At 40.5% G+C, this 19,644-nt stretch overlaps 1 long non-coding RNA gene across 2 annotated transcripts; it reads left to right on the top strand.

Moving 5' to 3' along the window:
• The first annotated feature begins 685 nt into the window (after window positions 1-685).
• On the top strand, window positions 686-3,351 carry LOC309674228. 2 transcript variants are annotated; one of them, XR_014269375.1, is made up of 3 exons: window positions 686-975; window positions 1,548-1,657; window positions 2,766-3,351. It is a non-coding gene; the product is annotated as an uncharacterized lncRNA (long non-coding RNA). The 2 variants fall into 2 exon arrangements; XR_014269376.1 differs by having other exon boundaries at window positions 686-1,657.
• The last annotated feature ends 16,293 nt before the right edge of the window (window positions 3,352-19,644 follow it).

The following is a 19,644-nucleotide window of genomic DNA, read 5'->3' as shown; positions in this document are numbered from 1 at the left end:
ATATATTATTTTATAAGTAGGATTCCAGCTCAAGTGTACCACTATTTAAAACAGTGCCCTCCTTTCTGAAGTGCTTTGAGATTCTTGAACGTGCGGCTCTATGGAGTGTGAGCTCATAGTGGTGGGAGTGTAAATGCAGGGGGGGCGGGGGAAAACCTTTGACAGTGTTGTTTTAAGATCTTAAAATGGAGAATTGCCTAGAATAATTTACGTTTGAAGCATATTCCAAAACTGAATTTGTGTAACCCAAGTTCAGCTGCTGTTATAAAGTGTCTTAGTGAACTCTCCTTAATATTCCCGTGGGACTGTTACCAGAGGAAAGTAAAGAACTGACAAATGTATACTAAATCCTGAAAGTGTAACAAGGCGCTAAGTCAGCCTTACCTAACTAAGAAAGTTGAACAAACATTTGCTTGCAATCAAAAGCGTTGAACTCTATTTGTAGACTTTTTGAATAAGATAAGGAATTGTGCACAACCATCTCCTAATAAATGTAAATGGATTTTCAGTTTTCCTGGTGAATTATAGTCATGAATTATGCTTCTGAAGCTGTGATTTTTATCAGATCTCCTATAGACTGGAGAAACTCACTTGACAGTGAGGTCCAGCTTACCATGATGCTTAACTGCATGGCTTCTTTATCTCAGAAGCACCTGGGTGGGTTCCTGCTGTCCTTTTCCTTACTGCACCCTGCATCATCACTAGTTGTGAAAGGCCACAGAGGCAATTTAGCAATTTTTAGCTCTGATGAGCATTTTGTGAGTGTACCCCTTTACAGCTAAAGGTTTAAAAAAAACAGACAATAATATTTTAGCTGTTTGAGCAGTGCTTTCCTCTCTGACAATCAGCAGCTTTCTTTTTACTTTTTCTCTCAAGGGATCTGGCTTGGACACTGGAATGCAGCTGAGACTCTGTAGAGCACTAAGAGTTTATTTTATCCACGATTTGTTCCAGAGAAGTTCTTTGGGAGAAGAGGTGGGACTGTTCGGAGATAGTCTTCCAGCTAACAGCCAGATAAGATTGTTTTAACTACATGTACTCCTCTGAGAGCATATTCCCAAGGGCAGGAAGGACTATCGGAGTTGTTCAAGAAAGTGTCAATGCGTTTTTATTGGCAATTGCTGTACTGGAGCTGAACAGAACAGGATTCCTTTCCTGTTAAAATGTTCATGTTCAGGAATCCATCTGCCTGGGTGGAATCCCTGTGCACTTCAGCTGAATGAAAAATGCAGTCTTGGAAGCAATGAAAATGTAAAAGCTTCCTGGGATCTGAGTGAGTTGCGCTGCTGGCAGGACACAATTTAGACTCTGTATATTTTCTTAAATAAATGGAAACTGACCACGGAGACAAATAAAAGAGCCTTGAATCCTTTGTCAATTGAAGAACACAGTCTCTCATCCTCGGTATTGATTATTGCTTACTAAGAGGATGCATCCAGGAACCTTGTTTAAGTCTCGTAGTGCTTTTTCTAATCCTAATGCTTAGTTTTACAAGCAGTATGAATTCTAATACTGTTCAACTTTTTGATGTTTCCTTTTTGTTTCAGTCATGGCAGTCTATTTCTTTTTGATCCTTGGGAGTCTACAGAGCATGGACTATGCAGAGCATATTTCTCCAGTTCAAGCCATCTCATAAGAAACCAGAAGGTTTATGAGTGTAAGCTATAAAATTATAATACATGCACATGTTACAACAACCTCCTCGAGGAGAAAGATCTGAAAGAAAACAGAGCCCCTAAGTACCAAATGGACTGTATGCATAGAGACAATCTGTTTTCCTCAGTTCCCTGAGGAGCTCCAGCCCTTTTTGGATTCGGACTAGCATTGTTAATGTTTTAATTTTTTTCTAAATTCCACATTTCACTGTAATAAGTACTCAGGATATCCTTCATGTTCCTTTTGGGTAATAACCACTAGTCCCAGTACAAATAGAGGCTGAGTCACTGCCACTTTGTGGACTGGAGAAAGTCACTGAATATGCCAGATTGTGGCCTTTACGATGCAGTCCTAGTTCAAGTGGGAGTGTGTGCTCATATCATGACTTTTTTTTTTTTTTTTTTTTTAAAGCAGCTGTTTCTGGTTTTGCATTAGTAATGTGCCCTGAAAAGGAGATAAAACTTTGGACTTTGGCACTGCCTTAACAGACAGCTGCTACACTGGGGAGAATAGTGTGTGTTCCTATTCAACTAGTTAGGCTCCAAAGAAATGTACTACCTCATCTTTAGGTTGGGCTGATGTGGCTGCAGGGTCAGGAGAAATGTCATAGCTGTGCTAGGTTTTGTTCTGCGTGTGTTACCTAGGTAGGAGTCTTCCTCGCTGGAACTGCGCTCTGGAGGTTATAAAGCTTTTGTAGAGGAGAAGTGGGGAGTTAGGACAGATGGTTGAGTTTGAGAAAACTGTGTGTTCCTGTAGGAAATTGCTGCTCAGAGTACTCTGGCTAGGCCTGGGAATTGCCTGTACTAAAACTACTTTTTTTTTTTTTTTTTTTCCTGTGTGGTTTCCTTTCAGAAAGTGCTATGTCGCAGTTCTTTAAGTTCTTGGCATTGATCTCTAATTAAAAAAAAAAAACCAAACCAACAACAACAACAAAAAAAGCAATTCCCCTTTCCACAGAAATATTGGAAGTAGTCTTCTACGTGCAAAGGCGGGTTTTCTCATGATATAAATTAATACTGTATCTATAAATGAAGGTGTTTTATTCTAGTGGTAAAACCTAAGCTGTCCAAGGCACTTTAGTTTGTGATTGCTGACTTTTGTTTTGGCAGGTGTTTCAGATGAAATCTAAGCCTCCTGTGGAGGAAGAAAAAAATCACCTGACAGCTGTAGACTGTTCCTTTCCTGCAGAAATACAGCAATTTCCTCAAATGCAAGTAAAAATGGAACATGCGTCCTTGAGCTTTTCTGAAGCTTGTATTTAATTTCAGTACCTTGGTGATTGCTCTTGTCTACTTAGAGAATCTATGAAGCCTCATTATAGGTTGGTTGGGTGTCTAGCTGGTTATTCCTATGTTTTCCTGATCCTAGTGAAGGAAGCCTCTTCAAATTCGGATCAAATTTATAAATCCACTGGTTAACAACAATGGTCAAAGTGCAGTTTTGTTGAGCATGAATCCAAGTGATGACTTTAAAAGCATTACACTGTGTTGGTGTGAGTTGGAGCTTATCGTTGAAAGAACCTCAGTTACAAAGACTTTTTTTAACATGTTATATTTTATTCCTGTATTAGCTGTATTATTGCTTTGTTGTATATCTCAAGGTGTTTACATATATTTGTAATTGTTACGATGTGTCTGTAATCAAGCTCATCTGTGCCTTCATGCAGACTTCCAATAAACACTTGATTTTTTTGTATTTACTTGTATGGAGGAGTATGGGGTGGATGCCTGTTTTCTTCTCTCTGTCAGCCTGTCATCCCTGGGAAAAAGAGGAAGAAAATGAGAACTAGAAATCAGGGAATGATATGTGCTTGTCTTTGGTTTTGCTGTCTTTGATTCTAGTTGCACCATTTCTGGTATTTTCACTTAAATGGCTGAGTGAGGAACCTGGGGATTATCCTATTTGCATAAGAAAGTTTGCATAGGAGTTGCTCGTTGCTTTGGGTTGGGTGAATATTCTTTTGTTTCTATCTTGGAAGACTGTAGCTATACTTGTTGAGCTATTATTATGGGAAAATTCCATAATATCTTTCTCCCCCTGAATTAAACATGTATGTTTAACCTTTTACAGCTGCCTTCCCATGAGAGTTTGGGGGGTTTTGCCACAGCAAGAACCACAGTGTCTTTTGGTCTTAGTTGGCCTGTTTGCCTTGAAGAGGGTACTTTGATGATTGGGGGGTAAGAGAAGAACAGCGTTTCATCTTTTTTCCAGTTTTTCTAAGCTCATAGGGCCAGAGGTGTGTATTTGCATAAAGTTATAGGAAAACTCAGCTTTGAGTCAAAAGCAGCATACAGCAGTACAGCTACTTTTCTAATCTTATATTAAGTATGAGAGGAAGAGAAGGGAAAAGAAGTGTTTCCTTGCTTGCATTAAAGGGTATGCTGTATATTTTGTAGTTCAGAAAAGAGTGCTTTTGCTATTTCTTTGTAGTAGTAAAGGTTATGGTATCTGGTGGTCTACTTCAGCTTTCTTTGATTTTCTTGTCATCAAACCTGATTACAGTTAAGAAGTTCTACTATTGATGGATTCAGACATTTTTCTAATGGAAATTTGTCTTGAGAATCCATTGTGGTTTCTACAGTTTTGTCATCTTTTCTTATTAAAACATTAATCAATTATTATATTTAATAATATTAATGTTAACCAATTTGAGTTTATGGATGTCTTTTTTTTAATTGTAGTGAGTGCTTTCTTGATACTGGGACATCACAATAACTATCTTTGCATAGAAACAGAGAGGAGAAAAGCCGGCATAGTGTACTGAACTGCAGTGTTACAGTTGAATTGTAAACTTAGGTGCCTAAAGATGATGGTATGCATTTGTGAAAATTCTGTGTGTACTTTATTGTGTCATCCCTTGTGAAATCTCTGGTTTTGTCACCTTTTTGTTGTATGCGTTCACTCATCAACTTAGCACGGAGCTCACCTGTGTGGCATACTCAATAGCTTTTGTAAGTATTATTTGCTGTATCTGGCTGTATTGCGAAGTTTCTGGGCTTAGATCTTGAAGCCTTAGTAGCACTTATCTGTGCTTACCCTATATTCAGTGCCTGAGCCTTGCTAAACTCATTAGTTGAATCCACTTGTCTCTTGTCTTTTTGTTCAACTGCCACTCGGGCATATCTCTGCGACCGCACGCTCTGCGCTAGTCAGCACAGGCCTCTGCATGCGATGTAAAGCATCCTATTCCATTTAATCTGGTGTACTTTAGTGAATACTAATCTAGCTGGTCCATGTTAGTCTCTGTTCTTAGAACACATGCAGTATTTCTTACAATGCCTTTATTCTTCTCTCTCCACTGCTGCCGGTGCTGAGCAGTCGGTAGTTCTGCCTGTCTGCTTGCGAGTACCCTGCCTCACACTGGCGCAGCTGGTGGGTCTGTGAACGGGATGGATGAGCTGTGTCGATGCTGTCTGTCCTTGTGCATGTTGTTTGTTTTCTCTCTGACGTTTGTCCGAACAGAAATGAGTCGCTTGAATAGTTTCAGAAGACCGGATGAAAATGGAAAAATGATGTATGTGACTGGTTTAATTTCAGGTTGCCTTGTCTGGGTGACCTCCCCTTTGGATGGTTCTTTTGTATTTCTTCTGGTACTTGTATCCCTCTGTAAAGGAAAGCAAGTTCCCAGCATTGCAAGAGTTAACTTAGAAATTCTGGTAAACTGCTGAGAGCAGGAGAAAGAACGATGCATTGCAAAGCATGCAATTTTAATAAGCCTAATCCTTCCTGTATGTAACGATGCTGGCTTGGATATTAGTCTGTTTCACGTGCTTTTGAGGCCATTCCATACCTCTCAAGTTATATGGTATATCCTTCAGCCCAGAAGCAAGAAGAGGTTGCAGTCAGTCCTGCATTTCCCGGATGGAGACTGAAGGTGCATATAAAGACAACTAGTTCACTTGAATGCAGCAAACACTAAAGATGGGTATTGGGGAGACTGAGATGGGAACCTTGCTTTTGAGCCTCAGGGCTCTGCATGAAAATCAACTATGGCTTTTCTTTACTCCTGCACAGGGAAGAGTCTCTTTGTGCTAGCCACTGAGCTGGTGGTGATGCCTGCTTTTTCCTTTGGGTGATACAGAGCAAGAGTTGGAGTGTTTACAATGAAGAATAAAAAGTGGGACCTAGATATGGCTTGTGTTTGCAGAGTGGAGCAAGATCAGTTCCAAATACTTTATATTAGTGAAAATGCTGTAAAGTATGCCCCATATTTTTTTTCTAAGGCTTGAACAAAATCTGGCGTGTGAATTCAATGAAAGCAGAACAGTGATCTGTGGGAGTCTCAGGTATCTGTTGTGTGACCGACTCCATCCTTCCTAACAAGGAGGGAAATACTGATGTCTAGTGGGATAATTTAAACTTCACAGCATGAATGCTTTTCTTTGTCATACTAGAGGTGAGTTGAAGAAATTACAGGAACCTCAGAACATCTGGGTGTCGCCAGCTGTGTTCACGGATCACAGTATAATAGAGAGCATTTCCATAGCTTGAGATCTCCTTTATAATACATTACGTGGAGTTTTATTTTGCCCAGTCACAATGTGGAATGTATTTTCTGGGCTTAACTTCAGAAGTATACCCACTCCTATCTCCTTTCATCCTCAATCCCTGTAGTCACACTCTGGCTTTTCTCCTGTAACTGAAGGCCCCATCGATCCAGTGGGAAAAAGCCGTATTGCGAACTGAGCTCTCTGCCGTTCTGGATCTGAGTGCATTTTGACAGTCGCTGCTGAATGTAACAGGTTGTAATTCTATAGTGAATCTTAACACTCTCTTGTCTGTCAGCAGCAAAAAATAAATGGAGAAGATGACAGTAATGGTTACTCGTATCTTTCTGCCTGGAGATGGGCATTTAACATCTGCTGTGACCCGTCATTTCATGTTTCCTAAAAATCATGCTAATTTTTCTCTAGCTCTTCAACACACACTCTCTACTTTTGTTTATTTTCTCGCAAAGGAAAGAAGGAAGGTTAGTAATATAAAGTGATTTTGCAGTTCAGCTGAGATTGGTACCTGATTTTCTTTGGCATATGCAGATTTGAGAATCTGCATCACCAAATAAGGCAAATTGGTTTGGATCACTTTTATGTGAATTTTTACAGCCATTGTGATATGAAAACAGTTGTGTGGTTACTTCTGGTGGTGGGTTTTTTTGTTTGTTTTTAATAACTGCCCTCTGGGTGTTGTTATTTCCCTTTCTGTATACCTTGCCCGCACTGGGACAGTTGCACCATGCTTGGTTACCCCAGGGTAGGCTGATGTCCTCGGGACCTTCTGAGCCTTTAGGTGTCTCTTGCCCCATGGGGAGGATCCAAAGCTGCATAGAGTGTTGGGAGAGCAGCCTCAGAGAGCCTTCCTTCACCCTTGTAGCTACATGCAGAATAAGGTAGAAACAAGCATGGAGGAAGCACAGGCAGAGGTGGCTTTGTAGCCTTTGGCTCTGCGAACAAGTGTGCTGTTAGCCCACCAGATTGGGTAGTGTAAGGGTTGGAGCCTCCCCATCCCTCCAGCTTTTGGCAGCTTTCTGTCTCTTCAGAACCTGAAACAACAGGACTTTGCAGATAAAAGACGAGCTCAGCAGCTCTTTCTCATGGGCTGGAGGTGCTGTGCTCTGCCACAGCATAGTCTTGCCTGATTATCCTAAAATCCAGGAACAAGCCAAAATGCTATGTCAGCCAAAGAAAGCACCTTCTGTTTTGAAAATGGCACAGGACCCAGTCCTGTGTCTAAAAGTGTGTCTAATACAGATGTGTGACATGAAGGAGGATATTAGAACATCATGCTGCTGTGATTAGCAGAAGGAGAATAGATGGACCTGTTTGAAAGGGTAGAGTGGTATTTGAGGCTGATAAAGGGGCAGAGAGAAAATAGAACAGATATTTGAATATCTTTTGACTAGCCCTTTCCTCTCTGCCTAGCTAGGACTCCCAGAACGACTGTCTGCTGGCTATGAACAGCCCTAAGCTGAGCGACACTGGGAGAGTTTGCTTCTCTTATGCAGCAGTGCTGGCACTGGAAAGTATCAAAGCAAATTCCAGTTAGATCAGAGAACTGAGAACTGGATGAACTTTGGAGAGACTTACTTGCTGGAAAGCTAGGAGCGGCCAGAAAAGTAGAGAGCAGTGCCAAACGGAGAAGTGTAGAAGTACTTACCAGTAGGGAAAGGGAGGGAGGGGGCCCTTTGGGAATTGCTGGGATGGTCGATTACCCCAAAAGACTGAAAGCTCCTGGAAGTGGCACAACAGGAGCCAGGACATAATTTCTGAGATGTTAAATGCTGCCTATGAACCTTGGCAATGAAGCACCCTTCTGTACCTGAAATAGGTTATAATTTACCTATCAGTTTATTCTTGAGCAAATGGGGGAAGAAAAGATTGGCAGTGGGTTTAGGTGTTCTACTGCTGTTGCATGTCTTGTAGATCTAGATCTGCCTGTTGAACTAATCTATCAATTATCTGGGGCCCGATGTAAGTAAAAAATACAGCACAGTCTTGGCAGTAGAGAAATTGAAGTACCTAAATGGGATCAAATCCACAGCTACAGTGTTATATATCAGCAAAATCTTAATTTTCACAGAAGCTGTAGCTAGAAATAAGTTCATGTGGATGGGTGATTAAAGCTTTTAAACTTAACACACTCTTGTGTTGCTTTTGCTTGATGGGACATATATCTGTATAATTTTAAAGTCATCTGTTCACTGTTCCTGCACAGAGATTTTTGCAGCAAATTTAGTGAACTGTAACTGTCATAAGTTTTGTTTAAATTTATTTTCCTGGGTCTTCTTTCCAAAACAAGCGTTAGCCATGACAACATGTAAGGAATTAAACCTGTTACAACTTACTGCATTCCTCACGCTATTAAGGAACTCTAGGATTAGTCTGGCTGTTGTCTTGAGCGTTTAATTAAGGACGATTTTAATGCTGTTAGTTCCTGAAGACAATTAAGGGTTTTCAAGTTAACTGTTTCATATAGTGAAAAGTCATTAAGTTTCTCTAAAAAACTTCTACGTAGACTACAGCATCTTCTACTATTAAGTGTATATATATTGACTCTGTATAACTGAAATTAATATCTGAATTGAGAGGGGAACCTATCTTTTTAGCTGAAACACCCCAAGAGCTTCCCAGAGGTGCTCTGGGAATGCTGTGGCCTTGTTCCAGCAGTCTCCCTGATTTAAGGGATGATGTATTGCAAGAACAATTTGTGCGAGTCGAGATTGTACGATAAAGCTTTGACTTTTATTTTATGGTATATTTTAGGAATCCACCTAACTGAAATAAATTATGTCCCTTTGCACAAAAAATCATGTTAACTATAATTTGAGCCCAAATCTTACCTAGAATCTTGGGAAAACATGGTCTCTTGACAGCAGTAACCCTGCTAAGCTTGTCTGGAGCATAATGATATTTTTGTTCTAGAGAGATGTTCCTAGGAAAATCTCTGTGCATGTGCAAACATGGTTAGAAATATCATTAATATCCTGCCAGTTTTACCACCTATCTTAGCTCTGCCCATCTGCCTGATCTGTAAGAGAAAGACAAAACCAAACCCATTTTGGATTGAATACTGTAGCACATTTTTAGCACTGCCAGTGTGCAAGCTGGAGACTCGTTTCAGAATTAATCTGGTTCAGGCTTGTTCCTATCTTTGTCTGCAGAGGGTTCAAGGGGAGAAACATACAGAAGGAAAATGGAAAGAAAAACATGAAGGAAATAGTGGGCTTCTGCGAACACCATCTCCCATGTCTGTCGAGAGCAAGAACCCCTGAAGGGTTTTTACACTTTGAACTTTTAACATTCAACATGGACTGCTGTTTCCAGGGCAGGACTCTCAGGCAAGGGAAAAAAAGACGTTGTTTCTGTTCTGGTGTTTAACAGCTTAACTTAACCACCCTCTATTTTACAGAATGATGATTTGAATAATGAAAGGAATCATTATGAGCAATACATGAAAACAGTTCATATGCACCAGGGGAACAACAAGGGTGAAGAAGCCACAATGTGAACGAGAATAGTTGCCTTTGCATTGCCTAATAACTGAGTGAAGGGGAAATCTGGCTTGTTTTCTAACAGGAAATGGACCAGATTTTGGTATTTTTGCTAAATAGCTTGGGTTTTTTCTCAATATTTTCATTTTACTCAGTCTCTACAGAACTCTGTTCTTTTGAAATATTTGGAATATTCTGATTCTGAAACTTTTTCTCAGTTTCAGATTTCTGTTAAATGTGAGAAGGTATCTCCATTTTCCATGGTTACCTCTTTGAAGAAAACTATAAAAGTAAGCTAGTTTCTTTCCCAAAGAGTCCTAATTTTTAATTGATCAGAGTCAGGATGCCTCATGACAGGAATAAAATTTGCTAAAGATTTGCTAAAGATTTACTAGGTCAAGCCATTTAATGTTGAATAAACTGTACACTGTTAGAATTGATTGTGACTGAGATAGTCTTTCAGGCTACAAAATTCACAGCTTGAATGGTTTGTACTGGCACAAGCAGCCAATACTGTAGCCTGGTAATTTTTGTGTGTATGTGCGCAGTATAATGAAAATCTATTTAAACTTCTTGCCTTAATTTTTTGGTTTAGGTGTTTTGGGTTTTTGTTTTGTTTTGCTTTTTCTGTTAACATGGTGCCAGGATCGTTTGCCTGCTACTTGCTCCTCTTGCAAATCTTGCCCTTTGGTCCATACTGCATTTTGGCAATCTCCTATAATTGCTGGGGCAGCTTTCCTTTACCACTGTAGAACTATAGCTTAGAGTTTTTTCTTTAATGATACAAATGTCCTGTAATTTACAGATGATAAGGAACCTGCCAAGTTTAGCTGTTACACTACAGTCATCTCATCTGCTGCTGACAGTACAACTTCCATACTCTCACATGCTTTTCAGTTATGTCCTATCTTCTGAATTCCTGTTTTTAAAACTGTTCTGGAAAGAAGAGTTTGTAATGGTTTGCTTTTTTGGTTTGCACTGCCACTTGCGTTTATGAATTGCCACCTGATCTTATTTAAAATGTATTAGTGCAAGGAATTGCTTAAGATACAATTCAGCAAACATCAATGAACCTTTGATCAGTTCCTCAAAATACTTGGATTTGTTGAGGGCTGAAATTGGCACTTAGCCAGGTATTGTGGGTCAGCTGTTGTTCTTGTTCACACTGATGAAATAACTGAAGCGAGGTTATTTTGGACTTAGACAAGCAGAAATGAGAACTGAGTTTGGTTGAAAATTCCAAATGGATGAGTGGGCTTTGAAATTAGCTTTGACGTCTTCTACACCTTCCTGAAAATATTACAATGGTTTCTAAACGGAACACTTCCTCCAAGCCTCAGATCTCAGAGTTCAATGAAAGGCACAGCGGCGTTATTCCCGCAGGGGCAAAAGGAGCCAGGGCACTGTTCTATCGGCATTTATGCCCCGATATTAAAATTGTCCACATGATGCTTAGGCCTCACTTTCTTCCTCCACAACAAATCCCAAAAAATAGAGCAGACAATAAAAGCTTGACACTTGCTACAGCGTTCCCATCCAAGTTGGCCTAAGGCTGTGGTGGGGGGAAGTCTCGGCAAAGACTTTTTTGTTTTCCCCTCCCAACGCTCTGCCCAGAGGCAGGGTTCCTGGCGGCTCCTCTTCTGTTTCCAGAGCAGTTGCATAATTACTGCAGGACTTCAAAGATAGGTTAAAGGAAGCCATTAAGGATGTTTTCCATCTCTGGACTGGAGAAACTTAAGGTGGTTTGTCAGCTTACGCTAAAGCAGAAAACTTCCCTCTAAGAAAAAAATTATTTTCTGCAAATGCAGCTTTAATTCACCATTGACCTACTGAAATTTAAAATTAATCTCTTTTTACCTGTTTTACTTCAGCTGTTTTAACTAGGGTAAATCTGCTCTAAGATTGTTCTCCTTAGTGGTGGATATATAAAATAATATTTAAAAAAAAAAAAAATTCTGCAACTTGAAGCAATGGTGTTTTTTTCTATGAAGAAGATGGCCCTGTACTTAAGATGCTGCCAAGTTGTATGTGAAGTCTGTGCCAATCGACCTCTTGGACAAATTATAGAGACTTCTTTTAATGACTATGGGGGGGAGGGGGGAACAGCAATGAGGAGGAAAATGGAAGAGGACATTCATGTGTCAGTTGGCACAGCTATTAATTGTATAGGAATGCTTTGTGTGTTAAAAATAAATTCCAAGCCTATGTAGGAATATTTATATAAACTTTCTCCAGTAATCACAGAATCACAGAATTTTCAGAGTTGGAAGGGACCTCTAGAGATCATCTAGTCCAACTCCCCTGCTAAAGCAGGATTGCCCAGAGCACATTACTCAGGACTGCATCCAGGCGGGTCTTGAAAATCTCCAGGGAAGGGGACTCCGCAACCTCCCCGGGCAGCCTGTTCCAGTGCTCTGTCACCCTCACCGTAAAGAAGTGTTTCCGTGTATTTGAACGGAACTTCCTGTGTTCTAACTTGTGCCCATTACCCCTCGTCCTGTTACTGGGAACCATTGAAAAGAGCCTGGCTCCATCCTCCTTCAGCCCACCCTTTAGATACTTGTATGCCAAGTATCTCAACTATTTCCAAAATACAAAAATAAGTATAGCCAAATAAGGATAGCTGGGGTTTTTGTCAAATGAACACTTTTTTTCATTGTTTCGCTCTCAAATCCTTTTAATATCGTTGCAGATATTATGCCTCTTCTGAGGGACTTCTTGTTACCTAAAAGTAAGCCACTTGAATCAATGGAGAAATAACCTTTCTCTGAGGCAAGACTCATCCCTAAAAGTAGAGAAGAATCCGAAGAGCTTACTCCAACCCCAGCCTACCCTTACCTAAATTGCACCCCACTGCAGAAGCTTGGTTTGGCCCTCAGTCTTATGTTGGAGTCATGGGTCTGACTTATGCAGTCCCACAGTTGAAGGTAGGACTGCTTCCTTCTTTCAGGAGGCATTCTAGATTCCCAATGAAAATGGCTGGGTTTTTGTCTTAAATACATGAGTTTGCTTTGGGGGGAGGAGGGGGGCGATCTCCAAAGCCTTGTGAATTCAAGGTAGAGGCTTCAGTCTGTATCTTAGATGTAGTCTAATTTCTAACTGTTCAGGCAAAAGCTTTTCAGGTTTTAAGAGTTATTGTAAGGGGCAAGAGGGTCAAAGCAATGTCTAGCCAAAAACTCTCTAGATGAATTTAGAATGGATGTGAACATGCTACAGGATTTCCAAGGCAGACCCGTTCATGCCTACTTAGAGTGAACTTCACTTCTCTGGTGACATTGTCTGAATGCCTTCTAAATCAATCACTTGGAGCTCTATCTATGTATGTAATAGCACTGGGTTAAATGCCCCAGGCTGGCAATGTTGTGTAAGGAGTATTATTTGTTACAGGTGTCTGGAGTCTTCCTCAAGTGCGAAAAAGCCACAGACAATGGCAATGGAAAGTAAACAAAATCCTGATGCTCACAAAATGATGGAGTACTGTTCAGCTTTGGACAGGACTTGCTATTGGATATGTTGCATTGGAAATGTTATTTGCAGCGCTGAGAAGAAGAAACCTTCCTCAGCCTGTTTGCAGTACAGGGATGAGTATGTAACATATATTCCACTGACCATTTGGTTTTCTGATTTTTATAATTGTTCCACTGCTTGCTGTAATGATTACTGAACAAGTTGGAATACTCCACCTCAAAGCAGATTGCGAAGGTTTCAAAGATAGCCCTTGTTATAGAATTTACTTGGTAGATGACATACCTCAGAGATGAAAGCCCCTCTAGGTTCAGCCCCTCGGTAATGCACTGAGGTTTGGAACCATCCCTGCACAACTCTGACTCTGGGACAGCACAAGAGCATGACACTGGCAGATGTTGGGCTGCTAGCTTACTGAAATACAGCGTCCTGAGCCTTTATTCTGGCAATCTTTGCCATATACTCTTTGAGTAGCAAAGCCCAAAATCCAAATAAAGTTTAACACAAGAACAGTTACACATTTATGTCTGGTTTATGGGGAAGTTACAGAGGAGTCCCCGAGTTGTTTCAGTGAAGACATACTTTTTTGTATTTGTACCTTTTTTGGTAAGGAAGCTCAAATGATCAGTAAACAGACAATGGTTTCCAATTCTCTTCCGAGTCACTGAGGGGATGATTCACATAAACTTGGAGAGAGTATCACATTGCAGTGGTAGAACACACCGGATATGTTTACATTGTAGTTGTCAGAGCAAGTACATTATAAGCTAATTTATTGATTGTCCAAGTTCTTTGCAGATGCAGTGAGATTACCAGTACTTGAGATAGCCGGTTTCAGTATAGTGCAGTACTTACGCTGCAGAACACAGTGATTGATGATTCGGAGGCAGAGCAAGCATTAACAAGTGGAGGACAGGAGTTAGCAGGAAACCGTGGTACGGATGCCAGGATTTCTGAGTGGCAGAATAATGACCCACACCTGCCCAACACAGGCTGTTTCCTGCCTTGTCGCGTGTGAGCCGCTGCAGAAGCTCACGGAACACGTCCACGCAGCCCCTGCTTGCCTGTCCTTTGCAAACCATGGGGAGTCGAAGAGCCGGGCCTGAAGGCTACAGCCCCTCGGTGAGCTCGCTTCTCATCTTGAGAGCTTAGATGACAAGGGTGTGATGGCAACAGGAGGAGGAGGTAAGCTGTTGTTGGTTAATGTTTCTCTTTGGACGCAAAACCCCACTTATAACCGATTCCCAAAGAAATAGTTTGTGATTAAGAGCTCCTGTGGCCTGGGTGTGAATGTAAAGCCTGCTTGCCATTGCTGAGTAACTCCGCCTGTGTCTGCACTAAATGCAGACTAAGGGTGTTTACAGTGGACAAATCTATATTTAGGCAAGCCCTGGTGGCAGCTTAACGTGGGCTTAAAATAAACCTCCCATTGTGGAATCTTCCTTTCCCTTTTGTCCCCCCACTAACTGAGTTTGTCCTGGCGGTAGAAAATCAAAATATGTAGACTTTTGGGGACACTTCGCAGATGTTTGGAGATAAACCGTGAACTGCTTTAGCATGTGTTGTGTCCCAACAGATTGATGCATAAGCATAACTACAAAAATAGTGTAATTTGGAATCACGGTCTCGGCCTGTGAAGACTCGAGACTAGGCTAAGGGCAGCACTGGAAATAAGGCTACATCTTAACTGGCAGAACTGCATTATACGGGGGAAAAAAAATGACAACATTTGCATTGAAATGAGGTTTCACCGAGATGAATTTAGGTTCCTGGCTATTTCGTACTGCTATTAGCCTCAGTATTTTAATGTAGTTAAATAAGTGAGGGAAAGGCTAACTTAACTCTATGAAATGAACTTAATACTCGGGCAAGATGAAAAGTGTGTGCCTGTACTCTGCATAGTCTCACAGGAATGCGTTGTGCTACTTCCTGCCCTGATAAAAGCGTGCCGTTAAACTTCAGTATTCTTTACTGGCAAGAAGTAGATGAATTGTCAGCGGGGAATAAGCAAATGCTGCTTCTGAAGAGCTGTCTCCAGTATTCATGCTCTACCTGGTGACAAAAATACTTTGATATGCTGAGATTGTAATCTTTTTGCTCTGGAGATGAAGTCATCTACTTGGCCCATGCTTGCAAAGGCTATTTTATGTAGTCTTTACAAAGACTAAAAGCTATCCACCGGAGGGGAACTGAGGATTTCTAGAGCATCCGACTGTCACAGTATTGTGCGATCTGAGTCCAACTGGGAAATCAGCAGGCGTGTGATGTAGTTGGTAACAGCCCTCTCCATGTCATGTGCTCAACAGGCAAAAATTGGAGATGGTTCTGTGTAACAAATGAGTCATTATTGTCTTAAAGGACGTTCATTAATGGATTTTTGCCACCTCATCGTACCCTCTGCCACAGCTCTGATTACTGCAGCTGTCACCCAGGAATTTGTAGCATGGGACTAGGGAGGATATTCTGGTACTTGCTTTGTTCTAGTTCATGCTGCTCTTCAGCAATACTAAGGATCCAGTTCTCTATTTTCTGTCCGTCCACCGCTGAAAGTAAAAATGTGTTTAACCAATTTGCATCATATTCTTTAATAAAGATTGTTATGCTAGCCTCTTAAAGCGTGAAGCTAATACAAAATAAAACTTAGAAAAAAGATCTGATATTTCTGATTAAAAACAAAAAAGCAGAGGTAGCATGAACCAGTCTGCCTCCCCCTAATTAAGCAAGCACTTTCTATATTCCCTATATACAATAGCTTAGAAAGAGGTGCGACATCTAGAAAGGGGAAAGATATTTTATAATTTTCTGCAAAAGTGGTTTATTTATGTGTTGTGATTGTTCTAATATGCTGGTATTTTCACTGACATCTGGTTCTCTAATGTAACCATACATACTTGTATATACAAGATTCGCTGCTATATGAGATTGCTCTGACCCTCTTCTTTCTTCTGTAAGGAATCTTCTTCCAATCTCTAAGGAAAATTTAATCCTTTCCCTAAAACAATGAGTGCATTCTAAGCTATCCTAGTATAATATGCACTGTCTTAACAGGGTTTTAGCTTTACTGAGAGGGACACTTAACAAGATCAATGCTGCATGGGAAGATGGGGTTGAACAACAAAAAATTTGTAGATCAGTAAAAAATAGCACTTGTGGTCTGTACTGGCATTGATCTTGGTGAATTTGTGGCAAACCTGAAGGTCAGGAGAGACCTATGCCATAATAAAAATGTACTACTTTATATTCCCTGAAAGTGGATGCTCTAGAAACTGATACAAATTTCTTCACTTGGAGATGCAGCGCTAATTTTATTTCCATTTCACACACTTAGCAGATGCACTTCGTGCTGCCAGCACTTATTTGTCATTTGATGTGCACTATTGTATTTTAATTGAAGTATATGTCATTTTTGAAATAGTCTTAAATTATTATGTTTTTTCCTTAATGTTCTAATACATAAAACATCATTATTTAATGAACCCAAATAGTTCCATTATCAGTTTAGGGGATGCAAATGTATGTGGCACATTCAGAAGACTGTTACGTGAAAACTGTCATAGTTTGTCACAACTCTTAAAAGCAAGTTTACTTCTGAAATCTTCAAAAAATATTCCTTGCAACTACATTAGTTGATTGTGTTGCATAGCAAGAGTATTTAAGTGAACAGCAAGATAAAATTACTTTTCTTAGATAACCTTTTCCTGTAATCTTGCCATGTCCTCATTACCTATGTGGGTAGTGTAAGAACAAAAAAAACCCCACCTTTTGATCTTGTAAAACTAAAAAAGGCGGTTATAGATTATAATTTTTCAACCTAAATGACTGCTACATTTCTTTTGTTACAAGTTTTGTGGAAGATTTGCACGTGATGTTTGTTTTGCACCTATGTATAGGTTTGAAAACTAGCATAGAAAACTGATTTACAAATCAGCATTTGGAAGTTCACAGCTGAATGGTTTGTCGGATGGTGGTCAGACTGGGGGTACAATTCATCTGAACACCTACTTCAGGTCTTGCCTGTGTTATGGGACCCTTTCAGAAGAGGGTGGTGTGGACGCATTGTGTTGCATGTTGGCAGCGACAGACAGAGTGGGTGGAGGGAGGCCGTTCTGCTGCTCGAGCTGAACCTCCCCAAAGTAGGCTAAGTTCCCTGTCAGCATAGCTGTCACGACACCAGAATGGTTTGTAGTACTTTATTGGCATCTCGGAGGAAATACACATTCTTTGCAGTTTAAGCAATCTTATTCCCTTTCACACAAATCTGGGAGAAGGTATAATGACCCTGCTTAATGTGGCCAAACAGCACTAGACAAGCCTCGCTCTATCTGCCTCTCACATGAAGGGTTAAATTATAACTACTGAAGTATTGCCTTTTAGGGCTGTTGAAGACAAACGAGTGTCCTTTAGACTTTGTAAGTGCACAGATATTTAATACATCTGCTGAAATTAAACTCTAGTCAAACTACTGATTACTTTCCGCACCCTTTTCTCACTTCAATCATTAATGGACATTTTCCACAAGCAAGTTAGCAAAACACCTAAGAAGACAATGGACTTTGGACATATTCATTCCAGAGTCTCTCCTACGCAGATTGTGTAAACTGCAAATGTACAAAAGGATGCTTCCCAATCTGGACCACAGGTTACAGAACAGTAGTTGATAAAATATTTAGTATTGGTTTATGTTTTGAGATTTTTCTCCCTTGCAGATTATGTACCTTCTTTTTAAAGAAACAAAAACAAACAAAAAACCCCCAAACGAAAAACCAACCAGCCAAACAAAAAACCCCAAACATCCCCACCCTTTACACAGGGTGATAATTCCTTTTTGGTCAGTTTTGGGGTGTTCAGTATACCAGCTGCATTCCTTGCCAGGAAGGACCCCTTCCAGGATGGCTGTGTGAATACTCTCGTAGTTTCCTCTCTGTACCCTCAGGAGCTGCTGCTGCACTGTCTGCAGAGTAGAAAACACTTTTAGGTTGTCTGTATGCTGATACAGCTGCTCATGACCTAGAACTACACATCCTGCAACCCTGGCTTACCAAAAATAAGGTGACTTTTTAACTAGGTGCTGCTCTTATCCCTGACCATGCTACATGAGCGTCTTTATTCTGTGGTTTCTTAAACCCCGGAGGCTGGGGGAGGGGTTTGTAGTCATTATTCAATGTTTTACTTAATTTTCTACTTTAAAGTGAGGATTTAAGAATTATTCTGGTGATGTGTGGGAACCAGATTAAGAATTATTCTGGTGATGTGTAGGAAGCATGGTTATGAGAGGCGCAGCTATGTCACCGTTATAATTCACTTGCCTTTGAAGGCCCTGCAGGAAGGGTTTCTGAAGTGAAGAAATGAGAAGATTAATCAGTGATTTGAAATCTAGGCCAAATGGCAGTTGCCAAAATACTGTAGGCCAAGCAAGCAGAAACCTAGAGTTGAAGGGAGCTGCATTGCTTGTTATGAAACCAAGGACAAAGGAGACATGGAGGAGGCACTCTTTCCTCTAGCCTTTTGTTTCTGTGGCTTGTTTTCCCAGATCTGCCTTTTGCTAGCAAGGTTGCCCTCTCGAAATTATGGTATGTGCTTGACTGGCATGTTCATATGAGAAGCGGAGTTAATTGAAAGCGGAGGACTTGCCATCTGGAGGGCATCCAGAGGAGTTAAAGCAAAGCAATTAGGATCAATATGTATTCATTTAAAGCGCATGTTAATCCTCAAGTGGGGTTTCTCATTCAGGTCCAAAGCTGCCTGTGATCTGAAGTTGGTTTGCATCTCACTAGGACCACTTCCTCTGCATAAAGGTCTAATGTATTTCAGTGTACACTGTAACTGATATGCTTTAACTCTCCTGAATGTTCCTATGTAGATAAACCATTATGAACTTCAAGCTTCTTGTATGCAGTAGTACACTGACTACTTGTGAATGCACCAATATTCTTCTGCACCATTTTTTCAGATGCTCATAACCAGTTTTGCTAGAGTGAAATGTCCTGTGCTTAATTTTAGCCCACAACATTGGTTTTTAAGCTTCTGGAGAATTCAAAGAGCAAAACACTTATATCAAGTACTGTAATGGGAACTGGAGCTTTATATGCACTTGTATGCAAAAAGGTTTTATCGTATTATTAGTTTTATATTGAAGTGTACGAAATGGCACATCTTGAATGGTTGTTGCAGAATTGTTAATTTCTAGCCATCTCTCGTGTGGCTATGGAAAGATTTCAGTTAGCCTTTCAATTTCAGGCTGTGTTCCGGAGCCCGAGAAATGATCAAAGTAAACAGAGGCCCTTTACTGTCTGGACAGCCATCTTCAGTCATTTTTTGTTTCCGCAAGTCACTGCATGTGTGTTCCTGAATGGCTATGCTCTCCCAAAGCCATCTCTGCCGGTATCAAGGTAACCTTGCTTTTCCTAATATCTAAAGCAGTATCTGTTGATGGATTTTAAGCCCACTGACCTCTTTTAGTTGTCTAATGTGTATGCAGAACAATTAATTCCTTTCTCTTTGCAGTAACTTCTTGTAGTTCTTGAATAATGTTATGA

Source organism: Vanellus vanellus, assembly GCF_965231255.1.
Source record: "Vanellus vanellus genome assembly, chromosome: 7".
Lineage (NCBI taxonomy): Eukaryota > Metazoa > Chordata > Aves > Charadriiformes > Charadriidae > Vanellus > Vanellus vanellus.
The sequence above is the reverse complement of the archived record's forward strand: the minus strand, read 5'-3'. Positions and strand labels throughout refer to the sequence as shown.